This window comes from Adiantum capillus-veneris, chromosome 27 (assembly GCF_014529385.1).
Source record: "Adiantum capillus-veneris isolate H3 chromosome 27, ASM1452938v2, whole genome shotgun sequence".
Lineage (NCBI taxonomy): Eukaryota > Viridiplantae > Streptophyta > Polypodiopsida > Polypodiales > Pteridaceae > Adiantum > Adiantum capillus-veneris.
This window is the reverse complement of record NC_140957.1, coordinates 127,582,035-127,596,667: the sequence shown is the minus strand read 5'-3', so window position 1 is coordinate 127,596,667 and position 14,633 is coordinate 127,582,035. Positions and strand designations below refer to the sequence as shown.

The 14,633-nt window shown below is 40.0% G+C and overlaps 1 pseudogene; it reads left to right on the top strand.

Annotated features, from left to right (window-relative positions):
• Positions 1 to 14,633, top strand: part of LOC147422733 (uncharacterized) — an 82,106-nt pseudogene that overhangs the window by 35,368 nt on the left and 32,105 nt on the right.

Genomic DNA, 14,633 nt, shown 5'->3' with positions numbered 1-14,633 from the left:
AAGATAGAATAATTTCACTATTGAAAACATTGCGTACCCTTCATGATAAGCCAGAACAAAAAAAAATTCCGTCTCCATGTTCACTAACTGGAACCAGTCAACTACTTCCACTATAGATGTATCCTCGGTCGTCAAAACGACCGAGAGGTTCGAGTCAAGGACGGCGAAATCATCTTGCATATTACAAGGCAATTTTGAAACTACAAAACTGTAAAGAAATTCGTGTCATACAAAATTGAATATATTAAAAGAATTTATTGTGAAAAAAAGAATAGCACGCACCAAAACAAGCAATTGATGATTGAGTCTGTGAGTTCCCTCGTCCGGTTCTGTAAAATTGCAATCCCCTGGGGGTGATAGGGAAAATATAGAATGCGTCCCCACAGAGGAAGGCCAACATAGAAATAGGGAAACAGCAATGAAAAATCATTAGAATTGGCGTGCTGATGGCATCTGCCATTTGTTCCTCCATCATCTCAAGGCGTAACTGCTCCAATCTTTCACTATGTCTTTTGTTGTGTCCCGCTAGGTGTTGAGACGGGTGTTGTATCCATGCATTTGTGTGGACACTTTATGAACTTTGACCTTGTCAATAGGTGGTATTCTAAGAATATTGTCCATCTTTCGGTCTGAAATACTGGCAGGCGGTATTGTTTTGTCATCCCTGAACCTGAGAAGGCAAAGTGTGTTGATGTCTCGTGGCATCAATGTTGCCCTATGGACGTGGGCCGAGAGAATGTAGCTGTCCTAGAAAAGCTCTACAAAAAAATCCTCAGTGGCCTCGTGCAAGCACCCCATTGCACTTCGAGACCATCGGAAATTCAGGTTGTGTTGCTCGCAAATCTCGCGAATAACTCTCTAGAATGGCAGTTTAGGTATTGCCAATGAAATGTGCTTTTGGAGCTTACGAAGTTCGAGTAGAAAGCTCCTATTCTGCTCGTATCTTCTTCTTCGCATTGTTGCCCGTAACTGCAGCATGGTCTTGCCCGGAATCACCTGCGATGTTGATGGTTGCACTATAGACGAGCTAGCATGGCCCTGCGGACGAGACTAGCCAGGATAAACCTTCCTTGCTGTTTTCTTTGTGCAGGCCATGACCTGAACGAGGAGAATGCGAGGAAATATGGAAATCTGGATGTGGGTAAAAATGCAGAGTGACTAGAGACACTTCGGAAAAAACGATGAGAAAGAAAGGGTGGGGGTGTGTTATATTTAGCGGAATAAGTATATGAGAAGAGGCGGCTCCATTAATGATGACATTGCTAGGTATGACGGGAAGCGTGCGATCATAATGATTATGCACCACGTGGCACATCGGGACTCAACGCGATATTGGTGGTGCCGAAATTAGTGGCACTGTCTATTCGCGGTGTGGTACGACGAGGAAAGAAGCGCCCCAACGGGTTGCCCTAGCAACAACGGTATGTCGCGGCACAACGCGAGGAGGCGGACCTGAGTACTTTGGACTGGCCGTATTGCATTATGACGCGACAACAAGCTGTCGCGCCAAAACGCGATAGTGGTGCTTTTGTGGAGCGGTGGCACCAATTTCATGTTGTGACGCGACCGTTCCACGGCGGCTGACACATGGCGTAATCATCATGGCAACTGCATGATGCACGGGTGGTACGACAAAAAGGCATCGCAGCACAACGTGAAGAGGTGGATCTGAGTACTTTGGACTTGCCGTATCGCATTATGACGCGACAACAAGTTGTCGCGCCAAAACGCGATAGCGGTGCATTTCTAGAGTGGCGGCACCAGTTTCGCGTTGTGGCGCGACCGTTCCACGGCGACTAACACGTGGTGTAATCATCACAGCGACTGCATGATGCACGGCGACCCCATGATGCACGTCAATCGATGTCATCAATGTCCTCGGGAGTCCTATAAATATGACTTGCTCCCCCATTTTCCCTTTATTTGGATGTTGTGCTCTCTCGTCTATCTTCGCTTTTGAATTTCCGTTATGGACCCTTTCCATGTTGAAGCAGAGGAGGAAGTGCCTTGCTCTCAAGATTCCCCTCAAGACAAACTATCTCATTTTCTATACCGCATTGGGCTTCAGCAATGCGAGATAGAGATCAGGCCAATGTTCAATCCAGATTTTTCTTTGCATGAGTGGATTGTCTCCGCGCAACATTACCTATTAGGTTTTGAGCAGACCTACCAGTAGCAAACGTCTAGTGGCACTGTCGGATACAAGGAGTTCGTTTTGTTCACATGAAGGATATCAATTTGGACTCCTCCAAGAAACACATATTTTCTAGGAGTTGCCTTAAGCTGCCAGTGCACTTGCGGATAACAGACTACAAGTGTACACTTCATAACCGCAAGTGTCGAGTGGCTGAATATTATGCAAGTTTTATTTTATATTTGCATTTAATTTTGGATGAGCATGTTGATGTTGCAGAGGCCTCGCTAGAGGATCAGATTGGGGAGGGTCAAGAGCCCAAGTCTCGGGGAAGCCTTGTCTTGCAGGTTTCAGAGGGAGTCCAGCTTCAGGAGGGTGCTTTGCCTACTAGTTCTACCTACCATACCTATTGGTGATTTGCAGTATATCATGCTTAACGACATTATGGAGCTTTTTGACCTTCGAGAGGACTATTGCCTTGCCATTGTGGCATAGAATCTAGAAGAGGATGATGCTGTCATTGACCCTGAGCACGACAAGTATTCTGTTATAGATGCCCATGTAAATGACGATGAGTTCGTTGACCCCGCAAGTGCACTTGTGATGATTTACAATGATGTTGCTAGGTATGAGCGCACGCTTCCAACAAAAAAGGAGTTCATGGAAGTGAAAAAAAAGCTAGGGATTGAAGAAATGGGTAAGGCAAGCACTTCTTTATCATCTTTGGCCTCAACCTCCAATGCGCCCACTGGAGGTCAAGGCGGCATCAGCCTATGGAATGAGGACTTACTTGAGGAAGATGAAAACCAGAATGTAATATTTTTTTATTTGCCTTACCTTTTTGGTTTCTACTTATCTCATTTCATAACTTTAATTTGTTGCAGTTGGTGGTCTATGATGATACCTTCATTCCTCGCCCTCGTGGACGAGGCATGGGAGATTTAGGGAAGAATTCCTCTCTTGGCAAATACTTAAAGAATCTTAAGTATCCGAGTTTTTTGGTCTTCCATTCATCCTTCTCTAATGACAACGAGGACCTACCCTTGATGACGTTGAAGACACTTTCAAGATATTTAGGAGGGGCCGTCATTAGGTGGAACGCAGATAAAATAATGCTTTTAGAAAAAAAGGCCGCATTGTATATGTTTGGCCAACGGCCAGGAATGTATATATATGGTTTGCGTAGTCGCTATTTTTTGACCCAAGCAACATATGGTTTGGCATGCGGAATCATTGACCCTGTGCAATTACTAAAGTATGACAAGCATGCTATGTTTCGCAATAAACAACCAATTGCGCATCTGCCTACTGAAGAAATGTCTCTTGTGGCTGTGGAGGTGGAGACAAATGTACTGTCGACAAACGAACCTGCAGGCCTAGGTTGCAAAAGACCAAGGCAAGAAGAAGACGATAACACACAGCAGGCAAAAAAGCCAGAATATTTTGTAAATTTTCCTGACAAAGATGAAGAATAGAGAAGCTCCAATGTATATTGTCGATGCCAAAAAATAGTACATTTTCTATCAAAACAATGAGTACATTATGTTTCTCACTTTTGTGACTGGTTGTCTTCTCTTGGCACAAAAAATTATATTATGTTACAATGCGCTATCTTTAGGAAGTCTCAAACAACTTGGGTCGGAGTTGTCCAAGTTTGTCCAATGCGTTCTTTTTGAAGTCGCCACTTTGCATGTCGCGATGCCGCAGAAGATGCCTCCCATATTTCCTTCTTCCGTCGTTTGCTTGCTAATCTCATTGCTTGGCCAATTTGACTATCTTTGACACATTCCTTTCGGTGTGTTCTATGCATAAGTTTTCGATAAGTCCATTGATGTAGTTCCTCCAAACTGTTGGCTTTGTTTGCACCACCTCCGTGACGAGTGTGGCTGAAATAGCCAATACGGGCTTGGTAGTGAGTTTTCTCGATACCTTGTGTAGACCATATAGCCAAGCTACCATACTGCCTAGCAAACCAAGGCATGTGGTTTCATATGATATGCTGCAAAAAAGACCAGTGTATTGTTAATACGTAAATATATAATCACAATTTTATCAAATAAAGTAATATACCATGTAATGAGTTATGTGTTGATTTGTCCATGCAGCTATGAAAGACCTGTGGAAGGTCTCCAGAGCGTCTTGAAACAATGTATAGTCAGTATCTCTCCAAGTATTGAGCACACAAAACTTGAATATGGAATCCAAACTTTTCCACACGTTTGCTTTGCGAGTCCTTGCTGCACCATTTTCTGCGTGGTCAACCATTGCATTGTGCAGGTTTCTCCACCGGTTGTATCTCAATGTCAACCTTTCCTGAGCACTTTGGCTTTTGCGTTGTCTGCCACTTGTTGGCATCGACAAGAAGAGACGGGCTTTCACACCGCCAATAGACAACTTCTTTGGCACATCCCGACCATTCTTAGAAAACTGTTTTCACATGTCCTCCATGCAAGCCCATATCTGAGAAAACTATTTCCAATGATAATATAGCCCTTTGTTTTGCTAATGCTGGCCGAGTGGTCCAAGAAAAACAAATGTACAGAAACATAAGTTTCTCAATGATTCTGCAGAGTGCATGCATCGTGCAAATATGTACTCTGGATAGTGGAATATCCAACACTGGGCGGAAGTTAAGGTCCTGCAAGTGCCTGTCCGATGCTCTCCTCCAATTTCTCTTGTCAAGACTAATGACTCCTCCCATGCAATACAAACAAGGGCTTTGTGACTTGTTGCTCCTTTTGAGATGTTGTACATACACTTTAGGGTTGTGAGATCTCCAGCCATATGCCACTCTATTGTATATGAACCCATGCCTAATACATCGAGTGTCTTTCCATTTCTCTGTTCGCTTATGACTTCAAGAATACTTGTTTGATGGAAAACCCAGTTAAGAATATCGAAATTCTCTACAGGCACCTGAAATGGGAAAACCAAACCAATCAAATGAAACATGTCTAACCATTTTTTTAAGCAAAAACTTGTTGATATCAAACCTTGAATGTGGCTAATAAGAAAATATTGTTTTCGGATTGCACGCTAATGTTTCTAGGGTCGTCTGAAGCAATGCTTTCATCTAATGCTCTATTCATAAGTGTTATTGTGACACGCTCAACCTTTGTCTCTTTCACTAGCTCGCACTCATCCACTTTAAGCACAAACTTCAAAACTCCATTGCATTCCTCTTGAGAAACCTCGAACAATTGAACAATATATGTCTACAAAGCTACTAAATCATAAAATATATTATTTTATTTGTCATAGACCACTTCCTTTGCTGATGGCGATTTGTACATTGCTTCAATGTGAAAAGGAGTGCCAATGTCCGAAGCAATTCATGGTTGACCTCTAGTCTTGTCTTTCGAATGGAGAAAGGATTTGGCAGTAACGTGTGCTTGAGATTGAACTTCTTACTTTGTTGCTGCATAGTTCTGTAAACAGAAAATTAAGTAAATGGACTCTTTCCAAGTTTTCAAATGCTACACATATCCAATATACTTAAAAATTTGCAGACATTTAATTTGACAGGTGAAGACAATTGATTCAAACACCAGACATACCTAAAAATTACAGAATAACCTTTGTTGGATATTCCGGCTTCATCCAAAATTGATTGAATATCACGTGTTTGGAGTTGATTCTGTTTCAAAAGAGTGTCAAGTTGCTTAGCAGCAATCTTGCAGTAGCGCTTATCGTCCAAAAGTCCGACAACATCTTTGCATTTTAGTATGAGACCATAAGGAATTGAAGAAGTTGGTGTGTTGCTGTCAATATTTGATTGAGGATGTAGCAACGATCTAAGCATAAATATGAAAGTAAGATATAAAATTACAAATGTAAATATGAATTAAACCTGCTTGAATGATAATATTACTTGATTGCTTTAACCCTCTTCTTCAAACCCCCAAAACCAACCTTCAGTTATTCAATGTCTCGTAAGCATCGTTCTCTTAACCGAGGATCCAAGACAATATTTTTTTCTTTGAGATCCTGCGTGAGCTGCGTGGTGCTTTCGTCCTTGCCTTTCAGTTGCTGAGTGCGCTCTGTCACAGTTTGCTTCAAGCAAAAGTTTTCTTTGTGTGCAAGGTCTCTCTCAAGCTTAAGAATATCACTTCTGTCCGCTTATCTGATTAAGTGTCATTATCACTACCCTCCTCAATGATCGATGCTAATGGATCTAGCCTTGGCTGAGTTACACTCTCCTCAGTGGACACTAAGCTACCCTGATCACCTGCCACTTTTTGGTCTCTAGGAATGTGTCTTCCTGATCTTAAATTCATCAAACTTAGCAATGCAATTTATCACAAATCCAACCACTCACCTGGCAAGGGATCAATTCCCGCACAACTTCTTGCCTTGCCGCCGCTGAATATACTTGTACACAAGCGTTTAATTTTGGCAATCAAATCAAAGCATTTAACCGCTAGAGGTGGTCTTAGTAATGATTGGTATAATTGGAGGGTTAACCTCAACCACTAATGTACTCTATACACTTTGGTTGTTCTTGATTAGGTGTGCTAATCTGGAACTGTACTTTACCCGAGTGTTTGTCAGTCTAGAGGTAAAGTCTTAATTCCGTCTTTGCTCCGTCAAAAGGTCAAACAAGGTCCAATTTCACTTCTGAAAGAAATTCTGGAACTCTTAATTCAATTGGAACATCACTCTATGTCCACAGTCAGATTTTGACTTCACTGTCATGCCTTAAACATACTACACGTAGCATGTCAGCTGCTCAAAATTGCTCCAAATTCAAACCACGGACTCCTCTTAAGGTGCTGATCACTCTGGTATGCTCACAGTTGGATTTGGAGTGCTAAATCATTGTGAACACATCCTACACATAGCATGTCTAAGTGCTATGTTTGACTCCAAACTTGAGCCACAGCTTCCCCTTGATGTCAGCAACCCAATGCTATGCTTAGATTTTAGTTTGGATTTCAAAAGACCCCAATTTTAGCTATTCTAGCCTTTTTCAGTAAAAAAATGCTAAAGTCTACTTAAAATCCAATTTTCTCACCCAATTGAGATGAAACCTTCCTCATGCACTCAATAAATCATGTAGATCATGCTCATGAAGACATCCTAAGGTTTTGGTCTTAAAATAATGCCTTAGGCCCAATTTGGGTAAGATGTCTGGCAATTCCGTCTTTTGGCCTTATCCTGTCAAGATATGGTCAATCTTCCACTTTTCAGGTGAAAATAGGGTAAAACCTATCTTCTAAACACTCTGGTCAACTCATATTTTCAAAATTCTCACCAGAACACCCTGTAGAAATCCTACGCGTAGGATGTCTACTACTCCTTTTCTCAAACTAAAGTGCTACTTTGCCTTCCCTATGCTCTCAGCAAGTGCCAATATGCCTTACAAGTGCAAAAATATGCAAATTTCTCTCAATTTAAACCTTTTCTAAACTTTTACGTTTTTTGAGTCTGCCTTTTAGCTTTTGGGCAATCCAATAAGGGAAAAACACTCAAGTTTATATGTTACTAGGGTGAAACCCACCCTCTGAACACACAGGTGACCTCAGTTTTCCCAAATTTCTTGCTAAAAACCCCCTGGAGACATGCTACACGTAGGATGTCTACTGTCTTAAAATTTAAATTTTTTATGGCAAAAGTACTCCCTATGATCTGCAGCTCTCTCAGAAATACTCACAGAAAATTTTGAACTTCAATTCAGCTTCTAAACACTCTTTTCCGTCTTTTACAGCTCTTTGATGAGCCTAACAACAAATATAACATGCATGAAGTGCTCCAGATCATAAATCATGATGTCCTACTTACCCTACTCCTACACATCATGTGAGATGGTGATTTTGGTGTCTCAGTTGCTTCTTGGTCTCTCCGGACTCTCAAGCTATCCTTTCACTGCCTCTACCACTCCAACTCCTACTCTTGCCAGACACTCGCTTCCTAGACTCCTCCTAAGACCTAGAGAGTCCCCCACCCTCTGATCCTATCGAAATGTAAAATAAGAATCCCTATCCTCAAGGACTAGTCTCAGTCACCTACCTAGGGTTTTTGTCCCCGGCAACGGCGCCAATGTTGGCGGATACGCCATGACGGACGTCAGCATAGTGAGAACTCACCTAACAAGATTTGTCAGCTAAGGATGAAGCTCGACCCGTAGGCGTGTGGAAGCATGCATAGGGTGTCATCCTACACTCGACCGACTATTGACTACTTCCTACAGAGTTCTCTACCCAATGTTTAAGTTACAGCCTTCAAGAGTACACAAGAGGATATTTCCTACAATGTTTTTAAGATCCAAATACCCATCAATCGTTCTCGAAACGCTATGGAACTTGAGGGAAATCCTATTAACACCAATAGGTCACTCTCCCTATATTCCTTGACCCAAAACCCCAACCTTAAACACTCGGTATAGAATCGCGTAGGATGTCTGGTCGAAATTTACAGGTCGACGTTTTCTGAAACTAACATGCCTAATGCGTAGCTCTACTCATTGTGAACGCGTGGATATGCTGAAATGCAAAAACGGACAACGTATGCTCACTGAATCACCAGATATAGCTCGTGGGTCGATGAGGCGCAAAGCCGGGTTGTACACCTGCAATGTAGGTGTTGGCGCATAGCTCTCTTCAAGGGAAACACGTTGCACTTTTCCGCACTTGATTTCGACCACCAGTGTGCGCGTAGCATCAAGATAAACTCTCACTCTCTCTCGTACACAGGGTATGCTCAACTCACACAGACAAAACTTATAAAAAATGACAAAAGGTTTTTTGCATTAAGGTCAAAAGTGGTATAAATACCTTACAATCTCAAACCTTAATATTCCAATTTAACGATTTACTAAGTCTAATGTCAAAAATGGGATACAATTTGGAAGCTTCTACAAGCCCCACTATTCTCAAAGGTGAAATGAAGATTTCTTCTCAATTAACACTAGGTTGGTAACCTAAAAGGACATAAAAATGTCCTTTCAGGGTTTGAAAAAAACCTCCAAAACCATAGTAGATCCACTCATTTTGTAGAATCCTTTCATGAGGTTATAGTTCAAGGCCTACTACACATGGAAAAAAAAATAAACTTGTAAAATTTCTCATCTTTTGGTCACACCAAGCCTCCAAAGTTGATGGACCAGTACATTTTCATCAAAACAGTCATTTCTTATGTTTTGTTGCATAAAAATAAGATTAGGGATTTTTGTAGGACTTGAGATAAATTCCATAGTTAACTTCAATGGGTTGGTGATCAGAACACATGATTGCATCTCACTCACTATTTTTTCTTTTGCCAAAAGAAATAGGTACAAAAAAGTTGAATTTTTACCATTCTGCAAGCCTATCATCAAAGTTTCTATAGACACGCTCAATACAAATAATATATGCATGTTTTATTAGTTCCCTATTGTCCTTTAGGTTCATAAGGAGCCATGGAGCATGTCAAAAAAATAATAAATCTCTTACCAAGGGGAATCTTGGGGACAAAGATGAAGTGCTAAATATAGCAAACATGAAAAAAATGGGTTCAACATTATGAGTTGTAGAATCCCATAGAAACTATTCAATATCTAGCCAAATTTGATCCTTATGACTAGATATGGTTACTACCTACAAAATGCATGTAGTTGTCACAAGAAACTAACAATAATGAAAAAGTTATACTTGATATACTAGAATGTTTCGTTTTCTTCTATGATTGAAAAAATCAACCATCGTTGTCTACTATGCAAAATAGGGTATTAGGTGTCCCAAAACTCAAGGAATATTAGCTTTATGTTACAATATGCGACATAGAAAATCAAAACTGCATTTGGATATCATGAAAGCCACCAAAAAAATCATAGAAGAGCTAAAATTGGCTAAAAAACAGGATTTGACAATTTTTGTAATTTGGTCATCACTTACAACTTTAACATTTATTTCTCCCTAGAAGCATCAGGACATGTTGAGGACTACTAAAGATAGTTCTCTAGCATTCTAGACCTCACAAACATGAATTCTAGAGTGGTATAGTTGCAGAAAGTTGAAAAAAGCCAAAAACAGGACCCGTTTTTTCACACAGTTTAGGTTGTGAAATGTTGTGCAAGGACAAGGTTAAAGATGGAATTGATATTCCAAAAAAATGTGGAGATTTTTTCAGCTCATGAGACAACTTTCTAGATAGATAGCACCTCAAAATCCATTTTGAAACTCTTGACATAATTCAAGGAAAATGGTCACTTAATAGGACATAAAAGTGTCCCAGGACATAAAAGTGTCCCATTACCAACCTAGTGTTAAGGAATGATTACAAAGTAAATTAGTATCCCGCCGGGCAATCATCCTCCATTGAGTGTGTCCAGCCGCTAACACTTATGCATCTTCTTAGGATGAAAGAAGTCCATCTCTAGCATTTTATTCTGCAATCCTCTTGCCCAAGCAAGGTGGATGACAGAACATGAGCAACTCTCGAAGGTGTGGTATCCCTACATAATACACAAAATAACAAGCGTACAAGTGAGAAACATAATATATCATAAAAAAGATTACAGACTTAACCACTCTCATTTGCTTCTGCCTTCAATCACCCACATACTATATATTCTAGTGTCTCATACCACAAGAATAAGTAGAAGTATGTGTCATATGCTAATGCATCATGATATCATTGGTTATAGTCATCTCCCAATAACCAAGATTCATCAAAATCAAAACAATGTCATCATCATCTCATCATAAATGCAACAACAATATAGATCTCAAGTCTACATCAATATAAATCTAATTATTTTCATAATATACCCGGGTTAACAAAATCACACCAGTTGCAGTGGCCACCCACATGCAATTTGATTTTGTAATCTGTGCTTTCTAAATTCACAAAATTGACACCAAATGCATGTGATGCCTAATCCAATGGATCTGCATTGAGGTCATGTTTCCTAAATTGATGAATCTACACTAAAGTTTTTGTTGGGGTAAGCCTTTGGCTTACACTTAATGTATGAACAATTCCTAAAGCCAAGTATACTAGCATGCATCCCTATGTGCATAGATACAACCTCCTACATAGAAATCCCTAACATATTCTTCTCATGCTATGCACACATGCTACACATTATAGCCACATGATACATATTGTAGTCCACATGCTACTTGCCCTTTACCATTTGTGGTGCATATCTCTTTCACCTTTATTTCTAGCTTCCATCTTGAGCTTATATGATGCTACTATGCTAAATTTGTCACCTTCTCTCATTATAATCAATCAAGCCAGGTTCATTTCATTGTATTGAGTCCACTATCTCTAATCTACTTACTCTCTAATGCTATGGTGCTCACACAATGATGAATGCGACATTGGTCAAACTACCATAGCACTTACATTTGGTATTAGAGCTAACATGTAATTAGTACTTCCTAATTACAATGGTTAGATACCTATGCTAAACTTTGTGCTCTTGCTCTCTCTAAGCACTAAGTTGAATCATAACTATTTAGGCTAATTGTTACTCAATTTCAATCATCTCTTGTGTTGGTTTTTGGGCACGGCTATACAGCCACTACCCTTGCCAATGACTAGCGCTAATTGGATTCAATATTAGGTTGTGTGATTTTTTTTCTCATTGGAATTGCTAGATTGCATTTTAATGCTTATAATATGCATGAGCTTTTTCATCTACACAAATCGAGTCGTAGCTATCTATGCTAACCTTTCGTAGAATCCTCAAACAAAAAAAATTCACTCCATTTGCCTCGTCAATCATGTGCACAAAAGCTCTTCATTTTAGGCTTTCAAAGGAGCAATTAAGATCTTTTTGGGTGGGGTTAAGAACCCCCTAATTGAGTGTCTATGTGGCCTAGATGACAAATGATTTGTTCAATGCTTTTGAAAAAACTCAAATTTGTGAGTCACTTTCTAAACAAGGAAAGACAGAGGATTTTTCCTTTTTTTTAGTAACATGCAATTTTTTTATCTTTTCTACTCAAGAGTCGACACCTGGAGCCCATTTTCCTTCCCAAAGCGCCTTCAACATTAAAAAGCCATTCATTAGCCTGGCTACCCTCCTTGCTATTTTCTAGTACAATCTCCACCTAAGTAGGCCATTTGCCTTGTACTCTGCCTTATCGTTGCATGTCCACACCATCAAGAGACTGCCCACTTCAAATGCCCTTGTAGACCCCACATTGCTCCTGTTGCCTAGTACGCCTTCCATAACCATTACTCGGGTTGGCCTGCCATCCCTTGTCACCATATGCTCTAGACCCTCCACTAGCTACTCTCGTCTCCATAGTTGCACAGCAACCCGAATTGCTAGAATTGCCCTCATCAATACATGCACATCTTTTGCCTTGGTGGAGTTTGTTCTTGTCATAACCTAATGCATGTGCTACCCTAAACAATGTATACATCCTAAACCTCAACCTCAACCACTCATTGTTGCATGTCAACACGCAATTGTCGTCTATCAAAATCCTTGACAAATTGAATTTTTTTTTTGAGTATTTTTTAAAGAGGCATTTCCCATGGAAATCCATTGTTCACCCCCAAGCTCCATTTGCAAGTCTTTTGGGTCCACTCTTACCCAAAGTACATTCCCACGGCTCACTTTCTTCCAAAAACGGATGAGCTTTGGTGAGTGCTAGAGGGTCAAGTAATACTTCAGGTGAGCTTGTTGAGCTGGGTGTGCTCAAAATTTTTATTCCGGCTCATTTCGGCCTCCTATTCCACTGCAGGAAGTATTGTAAAAGCAATTTCATCCTTTTGTGCAAATTTTTTGTCAGTGAATTATTTTTTTAAAAATCCCTTACAATCCTCTTTGGGTTTTGCTACATAGCATGTGCTAGGCTTACTTCATTTTCCCTCTCTCGGAGCAATTTTCAAATCAAGTGCAGTCACTCACCATGGATGACAACAACACATATGTTTTCAAGATGTTTTCTACTAAGGACAAATTGGATGGGGATAACTACCCGATGTGGGCTTACATGATGACACATGTTCTTGTCTCAAAGGGAATTTGGAAAGTTGTGCAGGGCATTGATATACATCTACCTTTTGTAAATATAGGCTCTATTGAGGATGTTGCAGGTTCTAGCATGTTTGTTGATGCTAGATTTGTTTTGCCTACCATTGAGCAGTCTCCTAGGATGTTAGAGATGCGTAGGCTCATGAATTGATTGCATTATATGAGGAGTGCACTATTATTGCTCATATTTGCTCATCAAATCAACAAAATAGGCTTGGGATACTCTGGGTGGTCTTTATGTAAGTTGCAATGAGGCTAAAATTTCATTGTTGCGTAAATACATGGAGTAAAAGATTATGCAAGAGGAAGATGACATGGACACTTTCCTTGCTAGTACCAAGGATATAAATGACAAGTCCTTTTTGAAGGTGAAGTTATTTTTGACAGTTCACTTGTAGATACTATTCTCAATGCATTGCCAAACTCTTACCATACTTTTGGTAGTACATGGAGACTTATGACCCAAGGAAACCCTCAATATTTCAAGTTTGATGCATTATGCACATTGATATTATAGGAGTCACTTTCAAGAAAGAACATGGCTAAACAACACGTAGTTAAAAAGGCTTTTGTTGTTGCTCAAAGAAAAGGTGGTAATAGCAATGCAGCCACTTCTCATGGTTCTTTAGTGAGTAGCAAATCTCAATGCTTATACCATCCTTATACCTTTTTGTGCAAGCACATTGATGTTTTTCTTTTTTTGATTTTTGTATAATACATTCCATATTGCTTAGACCACTTTATTTTTCCTAATGGATTTTTTAGAAAAAATGTGACTTTGCTTCAAAGATGCTCTTGCTAGATGACTATTATTTCAATGCAATTATCATGAAAAGAAAATGTAGACATATGAAAAACTTTTTAAGCTAGATATTTGGCAATCGAGTCAATATCACATTGAACAACCTCATCAGCACCATCTTCCCCACCCTTGATGGCCTTTTCATCCTCACCAATGTCTTTCATTAGTTCAACAACTTTTCAAGCATTCTTCCTCCATCTCTATTGAATTGCTTGAAGATCTTTCAAATGGAGATCTCCATCATCCCCACACTTAGCCTCCCCATCCCACTAGAATACTAGTTGAAACAGCTCCTAATACTTCACCTCTACTCCACAATTTCCACCAATTGAGAGACATCTCTCTCTTCAACCACCTCTCAAGTTACTTTCCAGACTCTGTTGGCAACTAGTAGTGTGGCAAGTCCTCAACCAGCAAAACAATAGCTTATCAAGGATGATTTCCCCAAGCTAAACAATTGTAGATACATGGTATCCATGGACCTATCATTAAATTCCTTTAGTGGTTAGATTCCTCATAAAATAGGCACCATCTCTTTCATAGAAGTGGACATTAATGGAATTCCATATCTGCCATTCATCCAGTCTAGGAATGTCAATGGGCACTACCTTAATTCGTGTTGTAACCCTTTTAGTGTGGAAATACCCAACTTTTATGGCCACCGTTCCAACCATAGTTGTCTATATTTGCACAATCCCCCAAGAGATTTGACCTTGCACCTC